Genomic DNA, 27800 nt, shown 5'->3' with positions numbered 1-27800 from the left:
CAGACGTCAGACCTCCAGGCCTGCTCCAACGGCCTCAGTTCCAGAGTCAGGGCCGTGTGTCTCCCTGCATTTTCTGAGCCTTGGGAACACATTCCTAGGTCAGAACAGTCCTGCCCATGGGGAAGGAGGCTGCGGGAGTGTGTCTGAGGGGGTCGGGTGCCATGCTGGGGTCCAGTAGACCTGGTACCTCCAATAGACCCCAGGACAACAGCGGTGGGGCTCCCCCTGGCTTCCGAAATGCCAAAGCGAGAAGCAAAGCTAGCTCTATCAGAAGGAAGAAAAGAGCAATTAGATGGATGTTCAGGCTGTTGCTGGGCCGCACCACTTCAGGTTACCCCCCGAGAGGAGCAGGCGCCCTGTGGCCCCTCGGTCCCATATGCAGGTTAACACACAGGATGTGTCCCCATAGGAGCCAAGAATTTTCCTGACAGACCTAGGCTCACTAGAGCTCTCCTACAGGGCAAAAGGGATAGAACAGACTGTGGATGTGACTCTGCCTTTCCCAGCGAGCATGGGGCCCTCCCTACGGCCCCGGGCTCCAGGGAAAACTGTCCCTGAAAAATGACCTCCAAGAAGCGCTTTTCCAGCAGGCTGGGATGCAGAGTTCACAGGATGTGGGGAAAGTGATCGTCCTTCAGGGAAGAAGAGGCAGCCACCCAGTGTGTGTTTGCAAGCCTGTATTTGGAAGAAACTGGTTTGCTTCTTCAAGGGGAGACCTCCAGGTCTGCTCAGAGGACCGAAATTCCAGAGGCAGCACCATGCATCTCCCCTGTCCTTTCTGAGCCTTGGAAAGACATTCCTAGCTTATAGCGGTATTGCTCATGAAGAAGCAGGATGCAGGAATGTGTCAGACATGACTGGGTGCCTTCCTGGGTTCAGCTCCATGAAGGGCCTTTCCACTCAAAGTAGGTCCCATGCCTCCTTGGGGAGGAAGTGGGGCCCGCTTGCCTCCAAATTGCCAAAGGCTGGAACAAAGCTAGTTCTATCAGAGGTAAGAAAAGAGCAATTGGATGGATGTGGAAGCTGTTGCTGGGCCGCACTGCTTCAGGCCCCCCACCCCTCCGGCCCCGAGAGAAACAGGCGCCCTGTGGCCCCTCGGTCCTGTATGCAGTTTCACACATAGAATGTGTCCCCATAGGAGCCAAGAATTTTCCTGACAGACCTAGGCTCACTAGAGCTCTCCTACAGAGCAAAGGGGATGGGACAGATGTGTGGCTGTGGCTCTGCCTTTCCCTGGGAGTGTGGAGCCGCTCCCTATGGCCCCGGGCTCCAGGGGAAATTGCCCCTGAATAATGACCTCCAAGAAGCGCTTTTCCAACTGGCTGAGACGTGGAGTTCTCAGGATGCAGGGAAAGCGAGTGTCCCTTCGGGGAAGCAAAGGCAGTCACCTGTTATCATTACTTACTAGAATAGTAGGTACCTTCTCTGGTTGGGCAGAGGCCTTCCCTACCTGATCTGAAAAAGAAAATGAAGTAGCTCGCTGATTTGAGAAATAATTCCCAGACTTGGGTTTCCAACCAGTATAGAATCCGACAATGGCCCTGTCTTTGTAGCCGCGTTAATTAACAGGTATGTGAAGCTCTAAATATCAGTGGAAATTACATACAGCATATAGGCCCCAGTGTTCTGGAATGGTGGAAAGAAACAACCAAACTCCTGAAGAGACTCTTTCAAAATGGATCATAGAGACTGACTGTACATGGATGGGCTTACTTCTGGCAGACTTACTCATATTACGGGTAACTGCACGTTCCCATTGTTGTTGTCCTTATGAAATTTTCTATGGGAGAACCCCCCACCCCAAATGAGGCAGGTGTTAGCAGATTTGCCACAAGTAAGGAGGTGGGATTTCACAGCAGCTGGAACAATTAGGTAAGGTAATAAATCAGGTAACTAAGTTTGTGTAAAAAAAAATATCATTCCCCCTTGAGGAACAGATTCATGAATTTGTGCTCAGTGATCAGGTGTGGCTCAATGACTGGAAACACAATTCCTTGGCCTGACATCGGAAAGGTCCTTATACTGTTGTTTTAGCCACAATTCTGAAAGAGAAGGGAATACTAGACCACCTAACCTGCCTCTTGAGAAATCTGTATGACGGTCAGGAAGCAACAGTTAGAGCAGGACATGGAACAACATACTGGTTCCAAAAAGGAAAAGGAGTATGTCAAGGCTGTATATTGTCACCCTGTTTATTTAGCTTATATGCAGACTACATCATGAAAAATGCTGGGATGGAAGATACCTGAGCTGGAATCAAGATTGCCGAAAGAAATAGCAATAAACTTAGATATGCAGATGTCACCACCATTATGGCAGAATGGGAAGAGGAACGCGTATGTCGGGGAACTTCTTGAGTTGCAGCAAAGGTGTGAAGGACCCTTTCGAAGTTCCAGAGGTTAGGTGTGGTTAGTCTCGAGATGCCTCAGCAGAAATGGGCCTCATGGCGCCTGGAATGGAGAGGCTTCTAGATATTCCCCAGTTTCAGCAGGTGCTCTCAAGTTACCACGGGGACTTCAGGGACCCGCTCTGGCGGCCTCAGGAAAGGCCAGTCATGCGTGTTGCTAGGGGGCCTCTCGTGATTCCTCTCCCGTCGGTGCCGGGGCCTAAGACGTTGTGTGGAGTCGGGGCCGGAACCTGAGGATTCCTCACCAATGCCGACATGGATCTTGGGGTAATTATGGAGTCTCCCCAGGGGAGTCAGTCCTCGTCTCGAGAGGGGGCATGCAGGTGCGCTTTCCTCCTGATCTGTAGCAGCAGTGTCACGCTTCCCATCTCGTGAGTCATGGGATCTGTGGCTTTCCCTCCAGGATTTTCCACGAGTCTTTCCCACGAGGCTTTCCCACAGGGCTGTCCCACGAGGCTTTCGCACAGGGCTGTCTCACGTGCCACCTTGGTGGCAGTCGATCCTTGGCGTGAAAGTCGAGGCAGTGCAGGGAAAACAGGTTCCTCTGGAATGGACTGAGACATCTGGGGGACTCTTGGAATGGTGGAACGACGCTGGCGTACCTCTCGCCTTTCCTGTGGAGAGCGCCTCCTCTTGAGATGCGACGGGAACGCCCAGAATTCTTTCCCGGCCACCAGCGAAAGGATCCCTCATCACGAGCTACGAGCGGAAATGGGGCTCTTCTGGATGTGGGCCGGACCCTCGTGCTTCCTCTCGAGTGGAGACGGGTATGTCAGGCAACTTCTTGAGTTGCAGCAAGGGTGTGAAGGGCCTTTTGGAAGTTACAGACTGTAGGTTTGATTAGCTTCGAGAAGCCTCAACGGAAATGGGCCTCATCTCGCCTGGAGGGCAAAACCTCCTGGATTTTCTCGAGTTGCGGCAGGTGCTCTCGACTTACGACGGGGACCTCAGGGACCCTCTCTGGTGGCCTCAGGAAAGGCCAATCCCCATGCGAGTTGCTCGGGGGCCTCTAGGCATTCCTCTCCTTTCGATGCCGGGGCCTAAGACCTTGTGTGGAGTCGGGGCCAGAACCTGAGGATTCCTCTCCAGGGCTGACATGGATCTTGGGGTACTTCTGGAGTCTCCCCAGGAGAGTAAGTCCTCGTCTCGAATGGGGGCATGCACGTGCGCTTTCCTCCAGAGCAGTAGCAGCAGTGTCACGCTTCCTATCGCGTGGATCAAGGGATCTGTGGCTTTCCCTCGAGGCTTTCCCACGAGGTTTTCCCACGTGGCTTTCCCACGAGGCTTTAACACAGGGCTGTCCCACCTGCCACCGTGGTGGGAGTCGATCCTCGGCGTGAAAGTCGAGGCAGTGCATGGAAAATAGGTTCCTCTGGAATGGACTGAGACATCTGGGGGCTCTCGGAATGGTGGCACGACGCTGGAGTTCCTCTCGCCTTTCCTATTGCGACCGCCTCCTCTTGAAATGCAACGGGAACGCCGAGAATTCTTCCCCGACCAAGAAGCGAAAGGATGCCTCATCTCGAGCCACTAGGCGGAAACGAGGCTCCTCTGGATGTGCCCAGGACCCTCGTGCTTCCTCTAGAGTGGAGACGGGTAAGTCGGGGAACTTCTCGAGTGGCAGCAAGGGAGTGAAGGACCTTTTGGAAGTTCCAGAGGTTAGGTGTGATTAGCCTCGAGAAGCATCAGTGGAAATGGGACTCTTCTCGCCTGGAGGGCAAAACCTCCTGGATTTTTTCGAGTTGCGGCTGGTGCTCTCGACTTACCACGGGGACCTCAGGGACACGATCTGGTGGCCTCAGGAAAGGCCAGTCCCCATGCAGGTTTCTCGTGGGCATCTTGGGATTCCTCTCACTTTGATGCCGGGGCCTAAGACCTTGTGTGGTGTTGGGCCCGGAACATGAGGATTCCTCTCCAGTGTTGAAATGGATCTTGGGTCACTTCTGGAGTCTCCCCAGGGGAGTGAGTCCTCGTCTCGAGAGGGGGCATGCACGTGCGCTTTCCTTCCGACCTGTAGCAGCAGTGTCACGCTTCCCGTCGCGTGGATCAAGGGATCTGTGGCTTTCCCTCGAGGCTTTCCCACGAGGCTTTCCCACAGGGCTGTCCCACGTGAGACTGTGGTGGGAGTCGATCCTCGGCGTGAAAGTCGAGGCAGTGCAGGGAAAACAGGTTCCTCCGGAATGGACTGAGACATCTGGGGGACTCTTGGAATGGTGGCACGACACTGGAGTTGCTCTCACCTTTCCTGTGGAGAGCACCTCCTCTTGCGATGCGACGGGAACGCCCAGGATTCTCTCCCGAACAATCAGCGAAAGGATCCCTCATCTCCAGCTACGAGGCGGAAACGGAGCTCTTCTGGATGTGGGCGGGACCCACGTGCTTTCTCTCGAGTGGAGAGGGGTATGTCGGGGAACTTCTTGAGTTGCAACAAGGGTGTGAAGGACCCTTTGGAAGTTCCAGAGGTTAGATGTGATTAGCCTCGAGACGCCTCAGCGGAAATGGGCCTCATCGAGCCTGGATGGGAGAACTTCCTGGATTTTCTCGAGTTTTGGCAGGTGGTCTCGTCTTACGACGGTGACCTAAGGAACCCGCTCTGGTGACCTCAGGACTGGCCAGTCCCCATACGACTTGTTCGGTGGCCTCCTGGGATTACACTCCCGTCGATGCCAGGGCCTAAGTTGTTGTGTGGAGTCGGGGCCGGAACCTGAGAATTCCTCTCCAGTGCTGAAATGGATATTGGGGTAATTCTGGAGTCTCCCCAGGGAAGTCAGCCCTCCGCTCTAAGGGACATGCACGTGCGCTTTCCTCCCGAGCTGTAGCAGCAGTGTGACGCTTGCGATCGCGTCGATCATGGGATCTGTGGCTTTCCCTCGAGGATTTCCCTCGAAGCTTTCTCACGAGGATTTCGTAGAGAGCTGTCCAACGTGCCACCGTGGTCGGAGTCGATCCTCGGCGTGAAAGTAGAGGCAGCACAGGGAAAACAGGTCCTCTGGAATGGACTGAGACAATGGGGGACTCTTGGTTTGGTGGCACGACCCTGGTGTTCCTTTCGCGTTTCCTGTGGAGAACGCATCCTCTTGAGATGGGACGGGAATGCCCAGAATTCTTTCCCGACCAAGCAGGGAAAGGATCCCTCATGTCAAGCTAGGAGGCGGAAACGGGGCTCCTCTGGATGTGGGCGGGACCTTCGTGCTTCCTCTCGAGTGGAGACAGGTAAGTCGGGGAACTTCTTCAGTTGCAGCAAGGGTGTGAAGGACCTTTTGAAAGTCCCAGATGTTAGGTGTGATTAGCCTCGAAACGCCTCAGCGGAAATGGGCCTCATCTCACCTGGAGGGCAAAACCTCGTGGATTTTCTCGAGTTGTGGCAGGTGCTCTCGACTTACGACGGGGACCTCAGGGACCCGCTCTGGTGGCCTCAGGAAAGGCCAGTCCCCATGCGAGTTTCTCGGGGTCCTCTCAGGATTCCTCTCCCTTTGATGCCAGGACCTAAAACCTTGTGTGGAATCCTGGCCGGAACCTGAGGATTCCTCTCCAGTGCTGACATGGATCTTGGGGTACTTCTGGAGTCTTGCCAGGGGAGTAAGTCCTCGTCTCCAATGGGGGCATGCACGTGCGCTTTCCTCCAGAGTGGTAGCAGCAGTGTCACGCTACCGTCGCGTGGATCAAGGGATCTGTGGCTTTCCCTCAAAGCTTTCCCACGAGGCTTTCCCACAGGGCTCTCCCACGTGCCACCGTGGTGGTAGTCGATCCTCGGCGTGAAAGTCTAGGCAGTGCAGGGAAAACAGGTTCCTCTAGAATGGACTGAGATATTTGGGGGACTCTTGGAATGGCAGCACGACGCTGGAGTTCCTCACGCCTTTCCTGTGGAGAGTGCCTCCTCTTGAGATGCGACGGGAATGCCCAGAATTCTTTCCCGACCAAGCAGGGAAAGGATCCCTCATCTCAAGGGGCTAGGCGGAAATGGGGCTTCTCTGGATGTGGGCGGGACCCTCGTGCTTCCTCTAGAGTGGAGAGGGGTATGTCGGGGAACTACTTGAGTTGCAGCAAGGGTGTGAAGGACCTTTTGGAAGTTCCAGAGGTTAGGTGTGATTAGCCTCGAGACTCCTCAGCGAAAATGGGCCTCATCTCGCCTGCAGGGCAAAACCTCCTGGATTTTCTCGAGTTGCGGCAGGTGCTGTCGAATTACGTCGGGGACCTCAGGGACCCGCTTGTGTGGCCTCAGGAAAGGCCAGTCCCCATGCGAGTTGCTCGCGGGCCTCTGGGGATTCCTCACCGTTGGATGCCGGATCCTAAGACCTTGTGTGGAGTCGGGGCCGGAACCTGAGGATTCCTCTCCAGTGCTGACACGGATCTTGGGGTACTTCTGGAGTCTCCTCAGCGGAGTAAGTCCTCGTCTCGAATGGGGGCATGCACGTGCGCTTTCCTCCAGAGCGGCAGCAGCAGCGTCACGCTTCCCGTCACGTGGACAAGGGATCTGTGGCTATACCTCGAGGTTTTCCCACGAGGCTTTCCCAAGAGGCTTTCCCACAGGTCTGTCCCATGTGCCCCCGTGGTTGGAGTCGATCCTTGGCGTGAAAGTCGAGTCAGTGCAGGAAAAACAGGTTCCTCTGGAATGGGCGGAGACATATGGGGGACTCTTAGAATGGTGGCACGACGCTGATGTTCCTCTCGCCTTTCCTGTGGAGAGCGCCTCCTCTTGAGATGCGACGGGAACGCCGGGAATTCTTTCCCGACCAAGCAGGGAAAGGATCCCTCATCTTGAGCTACAAAGCGGAAACGGGCTCCTCTGGAGGTGGGCGGGACCCTCGTGCTTTCTCTAGAGTGGAGACGGGGATGTCGGGGAAATTCTTGAGTTGAAGCAAGGGTGTGAAGGACCTTTTGGAAGTTCCAGAGGTTAGGTGTGATTAGCCTCGAGAAGCCTCACTGGAAATGGTCCTCATCTCGCATGGAGGCCAAAACCTCCTGGATTTTCTCGAGTTTCGGCAGGTGCTCAAGACTTATAACGGGGTCCTCCGGGACCGGCTCTGGTGGCCTCAGGAAAGTCCAGTCAGCATGCGAGTTCCTCGGGGGCCTCTCGGGATTCCTCTCCAGTCCATGCCGGGGCCTAAGACCTTGTGTGGAGTCGGGGCCTGAACCTGAGGATTCCTCTCCAGTGCTGACATGGATCTTGGGGTACTTCTGGAGGCTCCCCAGGGGAGTAAGTCCTCGTCTCGAATGGGGTCATGCACGTGCGCTTTCCTCCCGATCGGTAGCAGCAGTGTCACGCTTCCGGTCGCGTTTATCAAGGGATCTGTGGCTTTCCCTGGAGGCTTTCCCACCAGGCTTTCCCACGAGGCTTTCCCACAGGGCTGTCCCATGTGCCACCGTGGTGGGAGTCGATCCTCGGCATGAAAGTCGAGGCAGTGCATGGAAAACAGGTTCCTCTGAAATGGACTGAGACAATGGGGGACTCTTGGTTTGGTGACACGATGATGGTGTTCCTTTCGCCTTTCCTGTGTAAAACGCATCCTCTTGAGATGGGACGGGAATGCCCAGAATTCTTTCCCGATCAAGCAGCCAAAGGATCCCTCATGTCGAGCTAGGAGGCGGAAACGGGGCTCCTCTGGATGTGGGCGGGACCCTCGTGCTTCCTCTCGAGTGGAGACAGGTATGTCGGGGAACTTCTTGAGTTGCAGCAAGGGTGTGAAGGACCTTTTGAAAGTCCCAGATGTTAGGTGTGATTAGCCTTGAGACGCCTCAGCGGAAATGGGCCCCATCTCGCCTGGAGGGCAATACCTCCTAGATTTTTTCGAGTTGCAGCAGGTGCTCTCGACTTATGTCGGGGACCTCAGGGACCCGCTCTGGTGGCCTCAGGAAAGGCCAGTCCCCTGCGAGTTGCTCGGGTGCCTTTGGGGATTCCTCTCCCTTCGATGCCGGGGCCTAAGGCCTGTGTGGAGGCGGGGCCGGAACCTGAGGATTCCTCTCCTATGCTGACATGGATCTTGGGGTACTTCTGGAGTCTCCTCAGGGGAGTAAGTCCTCATCTCGAATGGGGACATGCACCTGCGCTTTCCTCCAGAGCTCTAGCAGCAGTGTCACGCTTTCCATCGCCTGGATCAAGGGATCTGTGACTTTCACTCCAGGCTTTCCCAGGAGGCTTTCTCATGAGGCTTCCCCACAGGGGTCCCACGTGCCACCTTGTTTGAGTCGATCCTCGGCGTGAAAGTCGAGGCAGTGCAGGGAAAACAGGTTCCTCTGAAATGACTGAGATATTTGGGGGACTCTTGGAATGGTGGCACGATGCTGGAGATCCGCTCGCCTTTGCTGTGGAGAGCGCCTCCTCTTGAAATGCGACAGGAATGCCCAGAATTCTTTCCCGACCAAGCAGGGAAAGTGTCCCTCATCTTGAGCTACGAGGAAGAAACAGGGCTCCTCTGGATGTGGGCGGGACCCTCATGCTTCCTCTAGAGTGGAGACAGGGAAGTCGGGGAACGTCTTGAGTTGCAGCAAGGGTGTGAAGGACCTTTTGGAAGTTCCAGGGCTTAGATGTGATTAGCCTTGAGAAGCTTCAGCGGAAATGGGCCTAATCTCGCCTGGAGGGCAAAACCTCCTGGATTTTCTCGAGTTGCGGCAGGTGCTCTCGACTTACGACGGGGACCTCAGGGACCCGCTCTTGTGGCCTCTGGAAAGGCCAGTCCCAATGCAAGTTGCTCGGGGGCCTCTCGGGATTTCTCTCACTTTGATGCCGGGGCCTAAGACCTTGTGTGGAGGCGGTGCTGGAACCTGAAGATTCCTCTCCACTGCTGACATGGATCTTGGGGTACTTCTGGAGTCTCCCCAGGGGAGTAAGTCCTCGTCTCAAATGGGGGCATGCACGTGCGCTTTCCTCCAGAGCGGCAGCAGCAGTGTCACGCTTCCCATCTCCTAGATCAAGATATCTGTGGCTTTCCCTAGAGGCTTTCCCACGAGGCTTTTCCACGAGGCTTTCCCACTGGGCTGTCACACGTGCCAGCGTGGTGGGAGTCGATCCTCTGCGTGGGAGTCGATCCTCTGCGTGAAAGCCGAGGCAGTGCAGGGCAAACAGGTTCCTCTGGAATGGACTGAGACATCTCGGGGACTCTTGGAATGGTGGCACGACGCTGGAGTTCCTCTCGCCTTTCCTGTGGAGAGCGCCTCCTCTTGTGGTGAGAGGGGAACGCCGGGAATTCTTTCCGGACAAAGCAGCGAAATGTCCCTCATCTCGAGCTACGAGGCAGAAACGGGGCTCCTCTGGATGTGGATGGGAGACTCGTGCTTCCTCTAGAGTGGAGACGCGCATGTCAGGCAACTTCTTGAGTTGCAGCAAGGGTGTGAAGGACCTTTTGGAAGTTCCAGAGGCTAGAAGTGATTAGCCTGGAGAAGCCTCAGCGGAAATGGGCCTCATCTCGCCTGGAGGGAAAAACCTCCTGGAGTTACTCGAGTTGCGGCAGGTGCTCTCGTCTTACGACGGTGACCTAAGGGACCGGCTCTGGTGGCCTCAGGACTGGCCAGTCCCCATTCCAGTGGCTCGGGAGCCTCTCGGGATTCCTCTCCCGTCGATGCCGGGCCTAAGACCTTGTGTGGAGTCAGGGCCGGATCCTAAGGATTCCTCTCCAGTGCTGACATGGAACTTTGGGTACTTCTGGAGTCTCCCTGTGGAGTCAGTCCTCGTCTCTAGAGGGGACATGCAAATGGGCTTTCCTCCCGCGCTGGAGCAGAAATGTCACGCTTCCCGTCGGGTCGATCATGGGATCTGTGGCTTTCCCTCGAGGGTTTCCCCCGAGGCTTTCCCAGGAGGCTTTCCCACAGGGCTGTCCCACGTGCCACCGTGGTGGGAGTCCATCCTCGGCATGAAAGTCGAAGCAGTGGAGCAAAACAGTTTCCTCTGGAATGGACCTGAGACATCTGCGGGACTCTTGGAATGTGGACACGACCCTGGAGTTACTCTCGCCTTTCCTGTGGAGAGCGCCTCCTCTTCAGATGCGACGTGAACGCTGGGAATGCTTTCCCGACCAAGCAGGGAAAGGATCCCTCATCTCGAGCTACGAGGCGCAAACGGGGCTCCTCTGGATGTGGGCGGGACCCTCGTTCTTCCTCTAGAATGGAGACCTGTATGTCGGGAAACTTCTTGATTTGAAGCAAGTGTGTGAAGGACCTTTTGGAATTTCGAGAAGTTAGGTGTGATTAGCATTGAGAAGGCTCAGCGGAAATGGGTCTCATCTCGCCTGGAGGGCAAAACCTTCTGGATTTTCTCGAGTTGGGGCAGGTGCTCTCGACTTACGACGGGGACCTCAGGGACCCTCTCTGGTGGCCTCAGGAAAGGCTAGTTCCCATGCGAGTTGCTCGGGGCCCTCTCGGGATTCTTCTCCCTTCGATGCCGGGGCCTAAGACCTTGTGTGGAGTCGAGACCAGGACCTGAGGATTCCTCTCCAGTGCTGACATGGATCTTGGGGTACTTCTGGAGTCTCCCAGTGGAGTAAGTCCTCGTCTCGAATGGGGGCATGCACGTGCGCTTTCCTCCAGAGCAGTAGAAGTAGTGCCATGCTTCCCGTCGCGTGGATCAAGGGATCTGTGGCTTTCCTTCGATGCTTTCCCATGAGGCTTTCCCACGAGGCTTTCCCGCAGGGCTGTCCCACGTGAGACAGTGGTGGGAGTCGATCCTCGGCGTGAAAGTCAAGGCAGTGCAGGGAAAACAGGTTCCTCCGGAATGGACTGAGACATCTGGGGGCTCTTGGAATGGTGGCACGACCCTGGAGTTCCTCTCGCCTTTCCTGTGGAGAGCGCCGCCTCTTGTGATGCGACAGGAACGCCCAGAATTCTCTCCCGAACAAGCAGTGAAAGGATCCCTCATCTCTACCTACGAGGCGGGAACGGAGCTGTTCTGGATGTGGGCGGGACCCACGTGCTACCTCTCGAGTGGAGAGGGGTATGTCGGGGAACTTCTTGAGATGCAGCAATGGTGTGAAGGACCCTTTGGAAGTTCCAGAGGTTAGATGTGATTAGCCTCGAGACGCCTCAGCGGAAATGGGCCTCATCGAGCCTGGATGGGAGAACTTCCTGGATTTTCTCGAGTTTTGGCAGGTGGTCTCGTCTTACGACGGTGACCTAAGGAACCCGCTCTGGTGACCTCAGGACTGGCCAGTCCCCATACGACTTGTTCGGTGGCCTGCTGGGATTACACTGCCGTTGATGCCGGGGCCTAAGAGGTTGTGTGGAGTCGGGGCCGGAACCTGAGGCTTCCTCTCCAGTGCTGAAATGGATATTGGGGTAATTCTTGAGTCTCCCCAGGGAAGTCAGTCCTCGTCTCAAGAAGGGGCATGCACGTGCGCTTTCCTCCTGAGCTGTAGCAGCAGTTTCACGCTTCCCATCGCGTGAGTCATGGGATCTGTGGCTTTCCCTCGAGGATTTAACATGAGGCATTCCCACGAGGCTTTCCCACAGGGCTGTCACACGTGCCACCGTGGTGGGAGTCGATCCTCGGCGTGAAAGTCGAGGCAGTGCAGGGAAAACAGGTTCCTCTAGAATGGAATGAAACATCTGGGGTTTTCTGGGAATGGTGGCACGACGCTGGAGTTCTAGCCTTTCCTGTGGAGAGCACCTCCTAATTGAGATGCGACAGGAATGCACAGAATTCTTTCCCGAACACGCAGCGAAAGGATTCCTCATCTCGAGCTACGTAGCGGAAACGGGGCTCCTCTGGATGTGGCCGGGACCCTCGTGTTTCCTCTAGATGTGAGACGGGTATGTCAGGCAACTTCTTGAGCTGCAGCAAGGGTGCGAAAGACCTTTTGGAAATTCCATAGGTTAGCTGTGATTAGCTTCGGAAAGCCTCAGTGGAAATGGGCCTCATCTCTCCTGGAGGGCAAAACCTCTTGGATTCTGTCGAGTTGCGGCAGGTGCTCTCAACTTCCGACGGGGACCTCATGGACCCGCTCTGGTTGCCTCAGGAAAGGCCAGTCCCTATGCGAGTTGCACGGGGGCCACTCAGGATAACTTTCCCTTCGAAGCCGGGGCCTAAGACCTTGTGTGGAGTCGTGCCTGGAACATGAGGTTTCCTCTCCAGTGCTGACATGGATCGTGGGGTACTTCTGGAGTCTCCCCAGGGGAGTAAGTCCTCGTCTCGAATGGGTGCATGCACGTGTGCTTTCCTCCAGAGCTGTAGCTGCAGTGTCACTCCTCCCGTCCCGTGGATCAAGGGATCTGTGGCTTTCCCTCGAGGCTTTCCCACGAGGCTTTCCACTAGGCTTTCCCACAGGGCTGCTTCACGTGCCACCGTTGTGGCTGTCGATCCTCGGCGAGAAAGTTGAGGCAGTGCAGGGAAAACAGGTTCCTCTGAAATGAACTGAGAAATCTGGGGGACTCGGAATGGTGGCGTGGCCCTGGAGTTCCTCTTGCCTTTCCTGTGGAGACGGCCTCCTCTTGAGATGCAACGGGAACGACGGGAATTCTTTCCCAACCAAGCAGGGAAAGGATCCCTCATCTCGAGCTATGAGGCAGAAACGGGGCTCCCCTGGATGTGCGAGGGAGCCTCGTGCTCCCTCTAGAGTGGATACAGGTATGTCGGGGTCCTTCTTGAGTTGCGGCAAGTGTGTGAAGGACCTTTTAGAATTTCCACAAATTAGGTGTGATTAGCCTTGAGAAGCCTCAGAGGAAATGGGCCTCATCTCGCCTGGAGGGCAAAACCTCCTGGATTTTCTCGAGTTGGGGCAGGTGCTCTCGACTTACGATGGGGACCTCAGGGACCCGCTCTGGTGACTTCAGGAAAGGCCAGTCCCCATGCGAGTTCCTCGGGGGCCTCTCGGGATTCCTCTCCCGTCCTTGCCGGGGTCTAAGACCTTGTGTGGAGTCGGGGCCGGAAAGTGAAGATTCCACTCCAGTGCTGACATGGATCTTGGGGTTCTTCTGAAGTCCCCCGAGGGGAGGCAGTACTCGTCCTTAGAGGGGGCATGCACGTTCGCTTTCATCCCGAGGTGTAACAACAGTGTCACGCCTCCCGGCACGCCGATCATGGGATCTGTGGCTTACCCACGAGGCTTTCCCATGAGGCTTTCCCACAGGGCTGTCCCACGTGCCACCGTGGTGTGAGTCGATGCTCGGTGTGAAACTCGAGGCAATGCAGGGAAAACAGGTTCCTCTGGAATGGACTGAGATATCTGGGGGACTCTGGGAATGGTGGCACGACGCTGGAGTTCCTCTCGCCTTTCCTGTGGGGAGCGCCTCCACTTGAGATGCAACAGGAACTCCCAGAATTATTTCCCGAAAAAACTGCGAAAGGATCCCTCATCTTGAGCTACGAGGCGGACACGGGGCTCCTCTGGATGTGGGCGGGACCATCGTGCTTCCTCTCGAGTGGAGATGGGTATGTTAGGGAACTTCTTGAGTTGCAGCAAGGGTGTGAAGGACCTTTTAGAAGTTCCAGAGGTTAGATGTGATTACCTTCCAGAAGCCTCAGCGGAAATGGGCGTCATCTCGCCTGGAGTGCCAAACCTCCTTGATTTTCCCGAGTTGCCGCAGGTGCTCTCGACTTACGATGGGGACTTTAGGGACCAGCTCTGGTGGCCTCAAGACTGGCCCGTCCCCATCCGAATTGCTCGGGGTCCTCTCGGGTTTCCTCTTCCGTAGATGCCGGGGCCTAAGTCCTTGTGTGGAGTCGGGGCCGGAACATGAGGATTCCTCTCCAGTACTGACATGGATCTTGGAGTACTTTTGGAGTCTCCCCAAGGGAGTAAGTCCTCGTCTCGAATGGGGGCATGCACGTGCGCTTTCCTCCGAGCTGTAGCACCAGCGTCACGATTCCTGTCGCGTGGATCAAGGGATCTGTGTCTTTCCCTCGAGGCTTTCCCACGAGGCTTTCCCACAGGGCTGTCCCACGTGAGACCGTGGTTGGAGTCGATCCTCCTCGTGAAAGTCAAGGCAGTGCAGGGAAAACAGTTTCCTCTGGAATGGACTGACACATCTGGGGGACTCTTGGAATGGTGGCACTACGCTGGAGTTGCTCTCAGCTTTCCTGTGGAGAGCCCCTACTCTTGAGATGCGACGGGAACGCCCAGGAATCTCTCCTGAACAAGCAGCGAAAGGATTCCTCATCTCGACCTACGAGGCAGAAATGGAGCTCTTCTGGATGTGGGTGGGACCCACGTGCTTCCTCTCGAGTGGAGAGGGGTATCTCGGGGAACTTCTTGAGTTGCAGCAAGGGTGTCAAGGACCCTTTGAAAGTTCCAGAGCTTAGGTGTGATTAGCCTTGAGAAGCCTCAGCGGAAATGGTCCTCATCTCGCCTGGAGGGCAAATCCTCCTGGATTTTCTGAAGTTGCCGCAGGTGCTCTCGACATACGACGGGGACCTCTGGGACCCGCTCTGGTGGCCTCAGGAAAGGCCAGTCCCCATGCGAGTTGCACGTGGGCCTCTCGGGATACCTCTCCCTTCGATGCCTGCGCCTAATACCTTGTGTGGAGGCGGGGCCGGAATCGGAGGATTCCTCTCCAGTGCTGACATGGATAATGGGGTAATTCTGGAGTCTCCCCAGGGGAGTAAGTCCACGTCTCAAATGGGGGCATGCACGTGTGCTTTCCTCCAGAGCAGTAGCAGCAGTGTCATGCTTTCCATCGCCTGGAACAAGGGATCTGTGGCTTTCCCTCGAGGCTTTCCCATGAGGCTTTCCCACAGGGCTGTCACACGTGCCACTGTGATGGGAGTCAATCCTCGGCGTGAAAGTCGAGGCAGTGCAGGGAAAACAGGTTCCACTGGAATGGACTGAGACTTCTGGGGAACTCTTGGAATGGTGGCACGACGCTGGAGTTCCTCTCGCCTTTCCTGTGGAGAGCACCTCCTCTTGAGGTGAGAGTGGAACGCTGGGAATTCTTTCCCGACAAAGCAGCGAAATGTCCCTCATCTCGAGGCGGAAACGGGTCTCCTCTGGATGTGGCCGGGACCCTTGTGCTTCCTATAGAGTGGAGACGGGTATGTCAGGCAACTTCTTGAGTTACAGCAAGGGTGTGAAGGAACTTTTGGAAGTTACAGAGGTTAGGTTTGATTAGCTTCGAGAAGCCTCAGCGGAAATGGGCTCTTCTCGCCTGGAGGGCAATACCTCCTAGATTTTTTCGAGTTGCGGCAGGTGCTCTCGATTTACGACGGGGACCTCAGGGACTCGCTCTGGTGGCCTCAGGCAATGCCAGTCCTCATGCGAGTTGCTCGGGTGCCTCTCGGGATTCCTCTCGCTTCGATGCCGGGGCCTGAGACCTTGTGTGGCGTCGGGGCGGAACATGAGGATTCCTCTTCAGTGCTGACATGGATCTTGGGGGAACTTCTGGAGTCTCCCCAGGGGAGTAAGTCCTCGTCTCGAGAGGGGGTCATGCACGTGCGCTTTCCTCCAGAACGGGAGCAGCAGTGTCTGGTTCCAGGAGCATGGATCATGAGATCTGTGGCTTTCCCTCGAGGTTTTCCAACGAGGATTTTCCACGAGGCTTTCCCACAGGGCGGTCCCAAGTGCCACTGTGGTGGGAGTCGATCCTCGGCGTGAAAGTCAAGGCAGTGCAGGGAAAACAGGTTCCTCTGGAATGGGCGAAGACATCTGGGGGACTCTGGGAATGGTCGCACGACACTGGAGTTCTTCTCTCCTTTCCTGTGGAGAGCTTCTCCTCTTAAGATGCGACGGGAATGCCCCGAATTCTTTCTCGACCAAGCAGGGAAAGGATCCCTCATCTCGAGCTACGAGGCGGAAACGGGGCTCTTCTGGATGTGGCCAGGACCCTCGTGCTTCCTCTCTAGTGTAAACGGTTATGTCAGGGAACCTCGTGAGTTGAAGCAAGGGTGTTAAGGACCTTTTTGAAGTTCCAGAGTTTAGGTGTCATTAGCTTCGAGAAGCCTCAGTGGAAATGGGCATCACCTCGCCTGGAGGGCAAAACTTCCTGGATTTTATCCAGTTGTGGCAGCTGCTCTCGACTTACCACGGCGACCTCAGGGACCCTCTCTAGTGGCCTCAGGAAAGGCCAGTCCGTATGCGAGTTGCTCAGGGGCCTCTCGGGATTCCTGTACCATCGATGCCGGGACTCAAGACCTTGTGTGGAGTTGGGGCCGGAACCTGCGGATTCCTCCCCAGTGCTGACATGGATCTTGGGGTACTTCTGGAGTCTCCCCAGGGGAGTCAGTCATTGTCTCCAGAGGGGGTATTCACGTGTGCTGTCCTCCCGAGCAGTACCAGCAGTGTCACGTTTCCTGTCGCGTTGATCATGGGATCTCTGGTTTTCCTTTGAGGATTTCCCACGAGGCTTTCCCAACAGCCTCTCCCACAGTGCTCTCCCACGTATCACCGAGGTGGGAGTCGAACCTCGGCTTGAAAGTCGAGGCAGTGCAGGGAAAACAGGTTCCTCTGGAATGGACTGAGACTTCTGGAGGACTCTTGGAATGGTGGAACGATGCTGTAGTTCCTCCCGCGTTTCCTGTGGAGACCGCCTCCTCTTGAGATTGGACGGGAATGCCCAGAAATCTTTCCCTACAAAGCAGTGAAAGGATCCCTCATCTCGAGCTACGAGGCGGAAACGGGGCTCCTCTGGATGTGGGCGGGACCCTCGTGCTTCCGCTCGAAGGGAGACGGGTATGTCGGGGAACTTCTTGAGTTGCAGCAAGGGTGTGAAGGAACTTTTGGAAGTTCCAGAGCTTAGATGTGATTAGCCTTGAGAAACCTCCGAGGAAATCGGCCCCATCTCTCCTGGAGGGCAAAACCTCCTGGATTTACTCGAGTTGCGGCAGGTGCTCTCGACTTACGACGGGGACCTCAGGGACACACTCTGGTGGCCTCAGGAAAGGCCAGTCCCCATGCGAGTTGAAAGGGGACCTCTCATGATTCCTCTACCTTCTATAACGGGGCCTAAGACATTGTGTGGAGTTGGGGCTGGAACCTGAGGATTCCTCTCCAGTGCTGACATGGATCTTGGGGTACTTCTGGAGTCTCCCCAGGGGAGTAAGTCCTCGTCTCGAATGGGTGCATGCACGTGCCCTTTCCTCCCGAGCGGTAGCAGCAATGTCACGCTTCCCGTTGCGTGGTTCAAGGGATCTGTGGCTTTCCTTCGAGGCTTTCCCACGAGGCTTTCCCACGAGGCTTTCCCACAGGGCTGTCCCACGTGCCACCATGGTGGAGTCGTACCTCGGCGAGAAAGTCGAGGCAGTGCAGGGAAAACAGGTTCCTCTGGAATGGACCTAGAATTCTGGGGGACTCTTGGAATGGTGGCACGACGCTGGAGTTCCTCTCGCCTTTCCTGTGGAGAGCGGCTCCTCTTGAGAAGCGACGGGAATGCCAAGAATTCTTTCCCGTCCAAGCCGCGAAAGGATCACTCATCTCGAGGTACGAGGCGGAAACAGGGCTTCTCTGAATGTGGCCGGGACCCTCGTGCTTCCTCTAGATTGGAGACGGGTATGTCAGGGAACATCTTGAGTTGCAGCAAGGGTGTGAAGGACCTTTCGGAAGTTCCAGAGGTTAGGTGTGATTAGCCTCGAGAAGCCTCAGTGGAAATGGGCCTCATCTCGCCTGGAGGGCAAAACCTCCTAGATTTTCTCGAGTTGTGGCAGGTGCTCTCGACTTACGACGGGGACCTCAGGGACCCGCTCTGGTGGCCTCAGGAAAGGCCAGTCCCAGTGCGAGTTGCTCGGGGGCCTCTCGGGATTCCTCTCCTTTCGATGCCGCGGCCTAAGTCCTTGTGTGGTGTCGGGCCCGGAACCTTAGGATTCCTCTCCTGTGCTGACATGGATCTTGGGGTACTTCTGGAGTCTCCCCAGGGGAGTAAGTCCTCGTCTCGAATGGAGGCATGCACGAGCGCTTTCCTCAAGACTGTACCAGCAGTGTCACGCTTCCCATCGCCAGGATCAAGGGATCTGTATCTTTCCCTCGAGGCTTTCCCCCGAGGTGTTCTCACGAGGCTATCCAACAGGGCTGTCCCACGTGCGACCATTGTGTGAGTAGATCCTCAGCGTGAAAGTCGTGGCAGTGCAAGGAAAACATGTTCCTCTTGAATGGACTGTGATATCTGGGGGACTTTGGGATAGCGGCACGGCCCTCGATTTCCCCTCGCTTTTGCTGTCGAGAGCGCCTCCTCTTGAGATGCGATGGGAACCCCGGGAATTCTTTCCCGAGGAAGCATGGGAAGGATCCCTCATCTCGAGCTACAAGGCATAAACGGGGGCTCCTCTGGATGTGGGCGGGACCGTCGTGCTTCCTCTACAGTGGAGACGGAGATGTCGGGGAACTTCTTGAGTTGCAGCAAGGGTGTGAAGTACCTTTTGGAAGTTCCAGAGGTTAGGTGTGATTAGCCTCGAGAAGCCTCAGCAGAAATGGGCCTCATCTCGCCTGGAGGGCAAAACCGCTTGGATTTTCTCGAGTTGTGGCAGGTGCTCTCGACTTAAGGCGGGGACATCAGGGACCTGCTCTGGTGGACTCAGGACTGGCCAGTCCCCAATCGAGTTGCTCGGGGGCCTCTCGGGATTACTTTCCCGTCGATGCCGGGGCCTAAGTCCTTGTGTGGAGTCGGGCCCAGGACCTGAGGATTCCTCTGCAGTGCTGACATGGATTTTCGGGTACGTCTGGAGTCTCCCCATTGGAGTAAGTCCTCGTCTCGAATGGGGGCATGCACGTGCGCTTTCCTCAACAGCTGTAGCAGCAGAGTCATTCTTCCCATCGCCTACATCAAGTGATCTGTGCCTTTCCCTTGAGGATTTCCCACGAGGTGTTCCCACCAGTCCTTCCCACAGGGCTGTCCCACGTGCCACCGAGTTCTGAGTCGATCCTCGGCTTGAATGTCGAGGCAGTGCAGGGAAAACAGATTCCTCTGGAATGGACTAAGACATCTAGCCGACTCTTGGAATGGTGGCACGACGCTGGAGTTCCTCTCGCCTTCCCTATGGAGAGCGCCTCCTCTTGAGATGCGAAGGGAACGCCGGGAATTCTTGCCCGACGAAGCAGGGAAAGGATTCCACATCTCGAGCAACGAAGCAGAAACGGGGCTCCTCTGGATGTGGGCGGGACCCTCGTGCTTCCTCTACAGTGGAGACCAGGATGTCGAGGAACTTCTTGAGTTGCAGCAAGGTTGTGAAGGACCTTTTGGAAGTTCCAGAGGTTAGGTGTGATTAGCCTCGAGAAGCCTCAGTGGAAATGGGCCTCATCTCGCCTGGAGGGCAAACCTCCTGGATTTTCTCGAGTTGCCGCAGGTGCTCTCGACTTACGACGGGGACCTCAGGGACCCGCTCTGGTGGCCTCAGGAAAGGCCAGTCGCCATGCGAGTTCCTCGGGGTCCTCTCGGGATTCATCTCCCTTCGATGCCGGGGCATAAGACCTTGTGTGGAGTCGGGGCCTGAACCTGAGGATTCCTCTTCAGTGCTGACATGGATCTTGGGGTACTTCTGGAGTCTCCCCAGGGGAGTCAGTCCTCGTTTCGAATGCGGGCATGCACTTGCGCTTTCCTCCAGAGCGGAAGCAGCAGTGTCACGCAGTCCGCCGCGTGGATCAAAGGATCTATGGTTTTCCCTCGAGTCTTTCCCACGAGGCTTTCCCACGAGGCTTTCCCACAGGGCTGTCCCACGTGCACACGTGGTGGGAGTCGATCCTCGGCTTGAACGTCAAGGTAGTGCAGGGAAAACAGGTTCCTCTGGAATGGACTGACACATCTGGGGGACTCTAGGAATGGTGGCACGACCCTGAAGTTCCTCCCGCCTTTCCTGTGGAGAGCGCCTTCTCTTGAGATGCGACGGGAACGCCGGGAATTCTTTCCCTACGAAACAGGGAAAGGATCCCTCATCTCGAGCTTGGAGGCGTAAACGGGGCTCCCCTGGATGTGTTCGGGACCCTCGTGCTTCCTCTCGAGTGGAGACGGGTATGTCGGGGAACTTCTTGAGTTGCAGCAAGGGTGTGAAGGACCCTTTGGAAGTTCCAGTGGTTAGATGTGATTGGCCTCGAGAAGCCTCAGCGGAAATGGGCCTCATCTCGCCTGGAGGGCAAAACCTCCTGGATTTTCTCGAGTTGCCCCAGGTGCTCTCGACTTACGACGGGGACCTCAGGGACCATGTCTGGTGGCCTCAGGAAAGGCCAGTCCCCATGCGAGTTCCTCGGGGTCGTCTCGGGTTTCCTCTCCCTTCGATTCCAGGGCCTAAGACCTTGTGTGGAGTCGGGGCCGGAACCTGAGGATTCCTCTCCAGTGCTGACAAGGATCTTGGGGTACTTCTGGAGTCTCCCCAGGGGAGTCAGTCCTCGTCTCGAATGCGGGCATGCACTTGCGCTTTCCTCCAGAGCGGTAGCAGCCGTGTCTCGCAGTCCGCCGCGTGGATCAAATGATCTATGGTTTTCCCTCGAGTCTTTCCCACGAGGCTTTCCCACGAGGCTTTCCCACAGGGCTGTCCCACGTGCACACGTGGTGGGAGTCGATCCTCGGCTTGAACGTCAAGGCAGTGCAGGGAAAACAGGTTCCTCTGGAATGGACTGACACATCTGGGGGACTCTTGGAATGGTGGCACGACCCTGGAGTTCCTCTCGCCTTTCCTGTGGAGAGCGCCTCCTCTTGAGATGCGACGGGAACGCCGGGAATTCTTTCCCTACGAAACAGGGAAAGGATCACTCATCTCGAACTAGGAGGCGGAAACGGGGCTCCCCTGGATGTGTGCGGGACCCCACGTGCTTCCTCTGGAGTGGAGACGGGTATGTCGGGGAAGTTCTTGAGTTGCAGTAAGGGTGTGAAGGACCCTTTGGATGTTCCAGTGGTTAGACGTGATTAGCCTCTAGAAGCCTCAGCGGAAATGGGCCTCATCTCGCCTGGAGGGCAAAACCTCCTGGATTTTCTCGAGTTGCGGCAGGTGCTCTCGACTTACGACGGGGACCTCAGGGACCCGCTCTGGTGGCCTCAGGAAAGGCCAGTCCCCATGCGAGTTCCTCGGGGGCCTCTGGGGATTCCTCTCCCGTTGATGCCGGCGCCTAAGTCCTTGTGTGGAGTCGGGGCCGGAACCTGAGGATTCCTCTCCAGTGCTGACATGGATCTTGGGGTACTTCTGGAGTCTCCCCAGGGGAGTCAGTCTTCGTCTCGAATGCGGGCATGCACTTGCGCTTTCCTCCAGAGCGGTAGCAGCAGTGTCACGCAGTCCGCCTCGTGGATCAAAGGATCTATGGTTTTCCCTCGAGTCTTTTCCACGAGGCTTTCCCACGAGGCTTTCCCACAGGGCTGTCCCACGTGCACACGTGGTGGGAGTCGATCCTTGGCTTGAACGTCAAGGCAGTGCAGGGAAAACAGGTTCCTCTGGAATGGACTGACACATCTGGGGGACTCTTGGAATGGTGGCACGACCCTGGAGTTCCTCTCGCCTTTCCTGTGGAGAGCGCCTCCTCTTGAGATGCGACGGGAACGCCGGGAATTCTTTCCCTACGAAACAGGGAAAGGATCCCTCATCTCGAGCTAGGAGGTGGAAACGGAGCTCCCCTGGATGTGTGCGGGACCCCACGTGCTTCCTCTCGAGTGGAGACGGGTATGTCGGGGAACTTCTTCAGTTGCAGCAAGGGTGTGAAGGACCCTTTGGAAGTTCCAGTGGTTAGATGTGATTGGCCTCGAGAAGCCTCAGCGGAAATGGGCCTCATCTCGCCTGGAGGGCAAAACCTCCTGGATTTTCTCGAGTTGCGGCAGGTGCTCTCGACTTACGACGGGGACCTCAGGGACCCGCTCTGGTGGCCTCAGGAAAGGCCAGTCCCCATGCGAGTTCCTCGGGGGCCTCTCGGGATTCCTCTCCCGTCGATGCCGGGGCCTAAGACCTTGTGTGGAGTCGGGGCCGGAACCTGAGGATTCCTCTCCAGTGCTGACATGGATCTTGGGGTACTTCTGGAGTCTCCCCAGGGGAGTCAGTCCTCGTCTCGAATGCGGGCATGCACTTGCGCTTTCCTCCAGAGCGGTAGCAGCAGTGTCACGCACTCCGCCGCGTGGATCAAAGGATCTATGGTTTTCCCTCGAGTCTTTCCCACGAGGCTTTCCCACGAGGCTTTCCCACAGGGCTGTCCCACGTGCACACGTGGTGGGAGTCGATCCTCGGCTTGAACGTCAAGGCAGTGCAGGGAAAACAGGTTCCTCTGGAATGGACTGACATATCTGGGGGACTCTTGGAATGGTGGCACGACCCTGGAGTTCCTCTCGCCTTTCCTGTGGAGAGCGCCTCCTCTTGAGATGCGACGGGAACGCCGGGAATTCTTTCCCTACGAAACAGGGAAAGGATTCCTCATCTCGAGCTAGGAGGCGGAAACGGGGCTCCCCTGGATGTGTGCGGGACACCACGTGCTTCCTCTCGAGTGGAGACGGGTATGTCGGGGAACTTCTTGAGTTGCAGCAAGGGTGTGAAGGACCCTTTTGAAGTTCTAGTGGTTAGATGTGATTGGCCTCGAGAAGCCTCAGCGGAAATGGGCCTCATCTCGCCTGGAGGGCAAAACCTCCTGGATTTTCTCGAGTTGCGGCAGGTGCTCTCGACTTACGACGGGGACCTCAGGGACCCGCTCTGGTGGCCTCAGGAAAGGCCAGTCCCCATGCGAGTTCCTCGGGGGCCTCTCGGGATTCCTCTCCCGTCGATGCCGGGGCCTAAGACCTTGTGTGGAGTCGGGGCCGGAACCTGAGGATTCCTCTCCAGTGCTGACATGGATCTTGGGGTACTTCTGGAGTCTCCCCAGGGGAGTCAGTCCTCGTCTCGAATGCGGGCATGCACTTGCGCTTTCCTCCAGAGCGGTAGCAGCAGTGTCACACAGTCCGCCGCGTGGATCAAAGGATCTATGGTTTTCCCTCGAGTCTTTCCCACGAGGCTTTCCCACGAGGCTTTCCCACAGGGCTGTCCCACGTGCACACGTGGTGGGAGTCGATCCTCGGCTTGAACGTCAAGGCAGTGCAGGGAAAACAGGTTCCTCTGGAATGGACTGACACATCTGGGGGACTCTTGGAATGGTGGCACGACCCTGGAGTTCCTCTCGCCTTTCCTGTGGAGAGCGCCTCCTCTTGAGATGCGACGGGAACGCCGGGAATTCTTTCCCTACGAAACAGAGAAAGGATCCCTCATCTCGAGCTAGGAGGCGAAACGGGGCTCCCCTGGATGTGTGCGGGACCCCACGTGCTTCCTCTCGAGTGGAGACGGGTATGTCGGGGAACTTCTTGAGTTGGAGCAAGGGTGTGAAGGACCCTTTGGAAGTTCCAGTGGTTAGATGTGATTGGCCTCGAGAAGCCTCAGCGGAAATGGGCCTCATCTCGCCTGGAGGGCAAAACCTCCTGGATTTTCTCGAGTTGCGGCAGGTGCTCTCGACTTACGACGGGGACCTCAGGGACCCGCTCTGGTGGCCTCAGGAAAGGCCAGTCCCCATGCGAGTTCCTCGGGGGCCTCTCGGGATTCCTCTCCCGTCGATGCCGGGGCCTAAGACCTTGTGTGGAGTCGGGGCCGGAACCTGAGGATTCCTCTCCAGTGCTGACATGGATCTTGGGGTACTTCTGGAGTCTCCCCAGGGGAGTCAGTCCTCGTTTCAAATGCGGGCATGCACTTGCGCTTTCCTCCAGAGCGGTAGCAGCAGTGTCACGCAGTCCGCCGCGTGGATCAAAGGATCTATGGTTTTCCCTCGAGTCTTTCCCACGAGGCTTTCCCACGAGGCTTTCCCACAGGGCTGTCCCACGTGCACACGTGGTGGGAGTCGATCCTCGGCTTGAACGTCAAGGCAGTGCAGGGAAAACAGGCTCCTCTGGAATGGACTGACACATCTGGGGGACTCTTGGAATGGTGGCACGACCCTGGAGTTCCTCTCACCTTTCCTGTGGAGAGCGCCTCCTCTTTAGATGCGACGGGAACGCTGGGAATTCTTTCCCTTCGAAACAGGGAAAGGATCCCTCATCTCGAGCTAGGAGGCGGAAACGGGGCTCCCCTGGATGTGTGCAGGACCCCACGTGCTTCCTCTCGAGTGGAGACGCGTATGACGGGGAACTTCTTGAGTTGCAGCAATGGTGTGAAGGGCCCTTTGGAAGTTCCAGTGGTTAGATGTGATTGGCCTCGAGAAGCCTCAGCGGAAATGGGCCTCATCTCGCCTGGAGGGCAAAACCTCCTGGATTTTCTCGAGTTGCGGCAGGTGCTCTCGACTTACGACGGGGACCTCAGGGACCCGCTCTGGTGGCCTCAGGAAAGGCCAGTCCCCATGCGAGTTCCTCGGGGGCCTCTCGGGATTCCTCTCCCGTCGATGCCGGGGCCTAAGACCTTGTGTGGAGTCGGGGCCGGAACCTGAGGATTCCTCTCCAGTGCTGACATGGATCTTGGGATACTTCTGGAGTCTCCCAAGGGGAGTCAGTCCTCGTCTCCAATGCGGGCATTCACTTGCGCTTTCCTCCAGAGCGGTAGCAGCAGTGTCACGCATTCCGCCGTGTGGATCAAAGGACCTATGGTTTTCCCTCGAGTCTTTCCCACGAGGCTTTCCCACGAGGCTTTCCCACAGGGCTGTCCCACGTACACACGTGGTGGGAGTCGATATTCGGCTTGAACGTCAAGGCAGTGCAGGGAAAACAGGTTCCTCTGGAATGGACTGACACATCTGGGGGACTCTTGGAATGGTGGCACGACCCTGGAGTTCCTCTCGCCTTTCCTGTGGAGAGCGCCTCCTCTTGAGATGCGACGGGAACGCCGGGAATTCTTTCCCTACGAAACAGGGAAAGGAACCCTCATCTCGAGCTAGGAGGCGGAAACGGGGTCCCCTGGATTTGTGCGGGACACCACGTGCTTCCTCTCGAGTGGAGACGGGTATGTCGGGGAACTTCTTGAGTTGAAGCAATGGTGTGAAGGACCCTTTGGAAGTTCCAGTGGTTAGATGTGATTGGCCTCGAGATGCCTCAGCGGAAATGGGCCTCATCTCGCCTGGAGGGCAAAACCTCCTGGATTTTCTCGAGTTGCGGCAGGTGCTCTCGACTTACGACGGGGACCTCAGGGACCCGCTCTGGTGGCCTCAGGAAAGGCCAGTCCCTATGCGAGTTCCTCAGGGGCCTCTCGGGATTCCTCTCCCGTCGATGCCGGGGCCTAAGACCTTGTGGGGAGTCGGGGCCGGAACCTGAGGATTTCTCTCCAGTGCTGACATGGATCTTGGGGTACTTCTGGAGTCTCCCCAGGGGAGTCAGTCCTCGTCTCGAATGCGGGCATTCACTTGCGCTTTCCTCCAGCGCGGTAGCAGCATTGTCATGCAGTCCGCCGCGTGGATCAAAGGATCTATGGTTTTCCCTCGAGTCTTTAGCGCGAGGCTTTCCCTCGAGGCTTTCCCACAGGGCTGTCCCACGTGCACACGTGGTGGGAGTCGATCCTCGGCTTGAACGTCAAGGCAGTGCAGGGAAAACAGGTTCCTCTGGAATGGACTGACACATCTGGGGGACTCTTGGAATGGTGTCACGACCCTGGAGTTCCTCTCGCCTTTCCTGTGGAGAGCGCCTCCTCTTGAGATGCGACGGGAACGCCGGGAATTCTTTCCCTACGAAACAGGGAAAGGATCCCTCATCTCGAGCTAGGAGGCGGAAACGGGGCTCCCCTGGATGTGTGCGGGACACAACGTGCTTCCTCTCGAGTGGAGACGGGTATGTCGGGGAACTTCTTGAGTTGCAGCAAGGGTGTGAAGGACCCTTTGGAAGTTCCAGTGGTTAGACGTGATTGGCCTCGAGAAGCCTCAGCGGAAATGGGCCTCATCTCGCCTGGAGGGCAAAACCTCCTGGATTTTCTCGAGTTGCGGCAGGTGCTCTAGACATACGACGGGGACCTCATGGAACCGCTCTGGTGGCCTCAGGAAAGGCCAGTCCCCATGCGAGTTCCTCGGGGGCGTCTCGGGATTCCTCTCCCGTCGATGCCGGGGCCTAAGACCTTGTGAGGAGTCGGGGCCGGAACCTGAGGATTCCTCTCCAGTGCTGACATGGATCTTGGGGTACTTCTGGAGTCTCCCCAGGGGAGTCAGTCCTCGTCTCGAAAGCGGGCATGCACTTGCGCTTTCCTCCAGAGCGGTAGCAGCAGTGTCACGCAGTCCGCCGCGTGGATCAAAGGATCTATGGTTTTCCCTCGAGTCTTTCCCACGAGGCTTTCCCACGAGGCTTTCCCACAGGGCTGTCCCACGTGCACACGTGGTGGGAGTCGATCCTCGGCTTGAACGTCAAGGCAGTGCAGGGAAAACAGGTTCCTCTGGAATGGACTGACACATCTGGGGGACTCTTGGAATGGTGGCACGACCCTGGAGTTCTTCTCGCCTTTCCTGTGGAGAGCGCCTCCTCTTGAGATGCGACGGGAACGCCGGGAATTCTTTCCCTACGAAACAGGGAAAGGATCCCTCATCTCGAGCTAGGAGGCGGAAACGGGGCTCCCCTGGATGTGTGCGGGACACCGTGTGCTTCCTCTCGAGTGCAGATGGGTATGTCGGGGAACTTCTTGAGTTGCAGCAAGGGTGTGAAGGACCCTTTGGAAGTTCCAGTGGTTAGATGTGATTGGCCTCGAGAAGCCTCAGCGGAAATGGGCCTCATCTCGCCTGGAGGGCAAAACCTCCTGGATTTTCTCGAGTTGCGGCAGGTGCTCTCGACTTACGACGGGGACCTCAGGGACCAGCTCTGGTGGCCTCAGGAAAGGCCAGTCCCCATGCGAGTTCCTCGGGGGCCTCTGGGGATTCCTCTCCCGTCGATGCCGGGGCCTAAGTCCTTGTGTGGAGTCGGGGCCGGAACCTGAGGATTCCTCTCCAGTGCTGACATGCATCTTGGGGTACTTCTGGAGTCTCCCCAGGGGAGTCAGTCCTCGTCTCGAATGCGGGCATGCACTTGCGCTTTCCTCCAGAGCGGTAGCAGCAGTGTCACGCAGTCCTCCGCGTGGATCAAAGGATCTATGGTTTTCCCTCGAGTCTTTCCCACGAGGCTTTCCCACGAGGCTTTCCCACAGGGCTGTCCCACGTGCACACGTGGTGGGAGTCGATCCTCGGCTTGAACGTCAAGGCAGTGCAGGGAAAACAGGTTCCTCTGGAATGGACTGACACATCTGGGGGACTCTTGGAATGGTGGCACGACCCTGGAGTTCCTCTCGCCTTTCCTGTGGAGAGCGCCTCCTCTTGAGATGCGACGGGAACGCCGGGAATTCTTTCCCTACGAAACAGGGAAAGCATCCCTCATCTCGAGCTAGGAGGCGGAAACGGGGTCCCCTGGATGTGTGCGGGACCCCACGTGCTTCCTCTCGAGTGGAGACGGGTATGTCGGGGAACTTCTTGAGTTGCAGCAATGGTGTGAAGGACCCTTTGGAAGTTCCAGTGGTTAGATGTGATTGGCCTCGAGATACCTCAGCGGAAATGGGCCACATCTCGCCTGGAGGGCAAAACCTCCTGGATTTTCTCGAGTTGCGGCAGGTGCTCTCGACTTACGACGGGGACCT

This window comes from Ovis canadensis, chromosome 22 (genome assembly GCF_042477335.2).
Source record: "Ovis canadensis isolate MfBH-ARS-UI-01 breed Bighorn chromosome 22, ARS-UI_OviCan_v2, whole genome shotgun sequence".
Taxonomy (NCBI): Eukaryota; Metazoa; Chordata; class Mammalia; order Artiodactyla; family Bovidae; genus Ovis; species Ovis canadensis.
This window is presented reverse-complemented; position numbering follows the sequence as displayed.